At 32.9% G+C, this 5,716-nt stretch overlaps 1 pseudogene; it reads left to right on the plus strand.

Annotated features, from left to right (window-relative positions):
• The first annotated feature begins 274 nt into the window (after window positions 1–274).
• Window positions 275–2,201, plus strand: LOC145579438 (polyphenol oxidase, chloroplastic-like; annotated as a pseudogene).
• Window positions 2,202–5,716: the final 3,515 nt, after the last annotated feature.

Here is a 5,716-nt window from a genome sequence, read left to right on the forward strand (position 1 = left end):
TTTATAAATGCAAATTTGCAATTTGCACGTTAACTTAATTACTAGTCGAAATGTACTTATTATGGTATAGGATTACTACAGAAATGAAAATTAAAAATATAAGTAACCGTGCCAAATTTTTTAATTTCTATCTATTCCTAATTTAGTTTTAATACGTATTATGTGATACTTGTCAATTTTCTTTAATAAAAGGAGCATTTATTTGTTAATGATGTTTTTAAGTAACTAAAGTAAGTAATTGATTCTCTTTATTTTATCAACCGTTATAAATATAATGGTAGTACATCTACCCATTCTCCTGCCATATACCAATTCAAAAAACCATGCACGTAACAATGTCCTTATTACTTCCTCCTTCCACCACCAACAACTACCTCGCCACCGTCTCACGTAACCCTTTGCTATCGAATTCATCACAAGTTGCCACCTATAGATGGAGCCAAACTTGCCGTATTGTTACACCCAAAGTCTTATGCAACACATCAACAAATGATGATCAACCCACCCAACAAAAAAACCATGTAGAGACCAAAAAGTTGGATAGGAGAAACATGCTCATAGGGTTAGGAGGTCTTTATGGGGCAGCCACTTCCTTAAGTGGAGGGTATGTTACCCTAGCTGCCCCGACTGCCCCGGATGTTAACCACTGTGGGCCTTCCATATTAGATAATGGTAAAACCTTATATTGTTGTCCGCCTAAACCCTCACAAGCTATGGACTTCAAGCTACCTATAGTTAGTCCCTATGACTTGAGAACCCGACCCGCGGCCCATTTAGTTGATGACAAGTACTTAGAGAAGTACTCCAAAGCCCTAGCCTTAATGAAAGCTCTTCCTGATAGTGACCCTCGTAGCTTTAAGCAACAAGCTAATGTACATTGTGCTTATTGTAATGGCGGTTATCATCAAGTCGGGTTACCGGATTTGGACTTTCAAGTCCATGGATCTTGGTTATTTTTCCCTTTTCATAGGGCTTACCTTTATTTTTATGAAAAAATCTTAGGTAAGTTGATTGATGACCCGAATTTTGTTATACCATATTGGAATTGGGATCATCCTGATGGTATGGTAATTCCTTCTATGTTTAATGACCCTAAGTCTCCTTTTTTCGACCCTATTCGAGATCAAACCCATCTTCCTCCTACGGTCATGGATCTAACCTATGACGGCCCACCCGAACAACCTTACAATAACAACAATATGTCCAAAAATGATCAAATAGCCCTTAACCTAACTATTATGTACCGCCAAATGGTGTCCAATGCCAAGAAACCTACAATGTTCCTAGGGGAACCTTACAGGGCCGGGGATCAACCTAACCCGGGCTCTGGATCTATGGAAAACCAACCACACGGGACGGTCCATACTTGGACCGGTAACCCTCCACCGAATACTCCCACATGGGAGGACATGGGCATTTTTTACTCGGCTGGGCGGGATCCAATCTTTTATGCCCACCACGCTCAAGTGGATAGGACATGGTCCATATGGAAGTCATTGTCCCCTAAGAACAAAGACTTTAAGGACAAAGATTTCTTAAACACCTATTTTTATTTTTATGATGAAAATGCTGAACTAGTAAAAATATATGTACGTGATTGCTTGGATACCAAGAAAATGGGTTACGTCTACCAACCAATGGACCTCCCTTGGCTTAAATCACGTCCAACTCCCCGCCTTCGCCTTAATAAATCATTAAAATCATCGTTCTCTAAGGTTAAAAACGCGGTGGCTGCAGAAATCACCGTACCAACAATAACTTTCCCTAGGGCGTTAGACCACATTATACGAACAAACTTACAAAGGCCACAAAAGTCAAGAAGCAAGCTTGAGAAAGATGATGAAGAGGAGATTTTGGTCATTGACGTCGAGTCAAGGCACGACCTTTACTCAAAATTCGACGTGTATGTCAATGATGAAGATGAAATTCCTACCAAGGAGAACCGTGCTAGGACGGAATATGCCGGAAGTTACGTGAACGTGCCACATAAACATCATAATAAGAAAGGTGATCATGGTAATAACTTGATGATGACGACTACTATGAAATTAGGGTTAACTGATGATGATGAAGGAATTGATGTGATCTTTGTAATAAATTTGGGGGTTGATGATGATGAAGGAATTGATGTGATCTTTGTACCTCGTACGGGAAATGAAAACTTGGTTATTAAGGATGTTAGGATTGAGTTTCTTTGTTAATTAATTATTAGTACTAATTAGTTAAAATATAATGTTTGTTTTGTGTGAATGGATCAGTTGATCTTTTTTTGTTGATTTGATGATCTTTGTTATAAGTAATTAATAATAATAATAACAAAAGGAGTTATTGGTCTACAATGTTTTATGTTATGCTTTCTATTGCTTAAAATTTATTTTCACCGTCCAGCTTATCCATATTAGAATTTAACTTATTTTGTTCATTTTAAGGTGAAGAGAACAAACAATGCCTAAAAATATATAGATTTTCTTAAATTAAATAAAAAATAAAAATCGGTTGTTATAGATTTACTCGATAAGGGATTATTCAGTCAGGGGTTAGTTGATCGGGGATTACCTGATCAGAATTACTTGTGTGTTATTAGCTGGTCACACGGTGTGGCCAACCACACACAAAAATTATTGTTACTTCTTAGTTGTGTTAAAACTTATAAGTAACCTAATGTAGTTATAATTATTATAAGATGCTCATAAAATAATTAACCGCTAAATCACTAACATAATAATAAGATTAATTATAAATATATCTCCTCTATTTCAAACTAATTGGCTTGAATGGCTACATTGGAGTAGTTAGACTTTAAATTACTGGACCCATAACTTTATTTAATGTTAATGTCTCTTTCATCAGGTTCACTAGTCACTGTCACTAATATTTGGTCAAAGAGGCCCTTCCACTTATTCAAAGGACAAAGAGAATTGGCCTATTAGTATTTCAACATAATTTAATTGCACTTTGATATTGACTTGTCAATATTAAGAAATACTTGTCAATATAAAGAAATACTTGTCAGTTGTCACACAATTATACACTTATACCCGAAGTTAAAAGGTAATTTAATTAAAAGTGTAAGCAAGAACTACGTATTTATTACATACACATAATAATAGCACTAATCGATGTATAACTTTGTGTAAGAGTGGCATCTATACTATCAACCAATTACTTTTAGCTTTTCACTACATATGTTAGTCCAAAATCCCATTAAAAATAAAATATTGAACTAACATTATTATTATTATTGATCATTTTTGTAAACAATACAAATATAATAAGAAAGAGAATATATTTTGGTCTTATCAAAAGAATATGCCAACGTATATAATAGTATAGAGTTCAATAATAACATGTAACCAATTCTCGTAGATGTAGCTCGTATAGTCGTATCATGTGCTACAAACTTCAATTCTTTGTAACTTGGTATCTTATAATTTCACTGATAGCTAAAAAGGGCAAATAAATAAAATATAACTAGTAATTGACCCGGCGATGTCCCGCATCATCATAAATTATAAGTTTGATTAAATTAATTTAGAAGAGTTAATGTTGAACAATATTAATAACTAAATGAAAATGTAATAAGAGGTCAATATGAAAAGTTTTTCAATTAAATTAAACACTATTGTATTATATAGCATTAAAGTTAGACCAATGAAGAGTTTTTGTTAAAGAGACTAACATTAATACAATTCAATATGATTAGAGAAGAGGGATGACACATAGGATGACATGTAGTGCATATGTGGCATATGAGTGACACATGTCGTTAACATGTTGTCCCCATGAGTAATAATAATATTATAGATAGATTACCATCAGTCCATCACCTTCGATGTCATTAAATACATTTTTGTACAAATTAAAAAATAAATATTTGAGTATTTAAGTGTATAGTACGAGTAGTATAAATTTCATGTGTTGAGTATATATTTGTTTCATCACCCACCTAGGTTAATTTTTCAGGAATAAAAAATGGATGCTAATTAACTCACTCAATCAAACATAAATAGAATCAATTAGAATTGTAATCTTATAAGTACACTTCAAAAGCATTCTAACTAATATAACTACAAAGTACTCCGTATTAAATTACATAAAAGTAACAATGCCTAACTAAGTACAAACTTATTAAATTGCTACTTATTAATTGCAACAACTTACTAAAGTATTTAAACAAATTAATACTCGTACTTACCTTATAATGCTTACAACTTGCTACATACAAAATTTAACTAACACATTATCATTACATACCTAGCAAAGCTTGATCTAGTGGAAAAATTTAATTTGTATACACGCCGAGATCAAATATCACTAGGTGATTCCTTGAGTGTAAATTATTATTGCTTAACCTTTTCCCAAACTCCTACGAGTTCCTGCCCACTAAACCAAGAGGAAGTATATTTCAAGGGTTGTGAGACAAAATAAAATGTTTCACACCATAAAATAATATAGCAAATGTACTAGGAAAAGGGAGAAAGGAAGAGAGAGATAGAGAGAGTGAAAAAAGGTGAGGTAGGGCCCACTTTTAGAGTCAGAAATGGATTCACGTGCAAAAACAACAAAAAAAATTGGGACCACAACTACTGAGAGTATATTTTGTACCACTGAGGATTTTTATAAGTACCACTAAAACTGCAATGAGTATCACTGTGAGTGTATTTTGTACCACTGAGATGTAATGGTATTATTTGACAGCCTAATTAGACATTTGAACCTTTTTTTAAATATCACTAAAATTATATTTTGTACCACTGAGAGTGTATTTTGTACCACTGAATCTAAAATGGCAAAATTTAATTCTCGTAGGAAATGACCAACCTACCCCTGCGAGACACTTCTAAATCTCTCTCAACCCTCCGTTTATAGAACCTCCTAAACCAAATCGGATTGATCAGTATGAGGTCTTTCCTAAATAAGATCTTCTCCGTACTTCAAAAAAAAAAAAAAAAAAAAAAAAGCATACGGCATTAGTAAATGATATAACTAGTTAACTACTATATAACTACTTTGTATACTTACTAGTACATTACGTACTAAGTTGTCAAAATACTAAATAATCTACTAACTCAACCTTTTTTTTTCCCCCCTAACTAACTAGTTATTTACTATTCTAACCAAACTTTGCCACCTTACTAAGATAATAATTACTCGTACTTTATTTTATACTCCATATTATAGTATACTCATAAATTCATAATTAAGCATCCTACATACTAACACTTACTAATTGTAATGTGATTCAACCTTGGCTTCCATACTATCCATAAATAGTGAAGATAGTTCGTCACAAGAAAACCTCAAACCTTTCAATTTTGAGTAAGCTTGTTACGTGCAACGTACAACAATTAATAGTATACTTTATTGTGTACTATTCCGTAGTTTATTCTATTACTATTCTAACCAAACAGATAAGTTTGCACGCACATGAAGATTATTGAAGATGGCATATACTCTAACTATATAAAGCATTTTTGTATATAAAAATAAATAAATTACTTTTCGAGATTTTAGGTAGAGCCACGTAACTAACCATGCAATAAATAAGAATCAAACTCTATTAAAATATTGTCCTAATAGCCTTCAAGTCTATCAAAAATAGCAAATTCAACTTATGGAAATCAGATTACCGAATACCTGAAATATTAAATATTACTATATATTCATTCGTACGTTTTTTAAATTTGAAGCGCACTTACATTAAATTACATACGAT

This window comes from Chenopodium album, chromosome 14 (genome assembly GCF_948465745.1).
Source record: "Chenopodium album chromosome 14, dcCheAlbu1.1, whole genome shotgun sequence".
Classification (NCBI taxonomy): Eukaryota; Viridiplantae; Streptophyta; class Magnoliopsida; order Caryophyllales; family Amaranthaceae; genus Chenopodium; species Chenopodium album.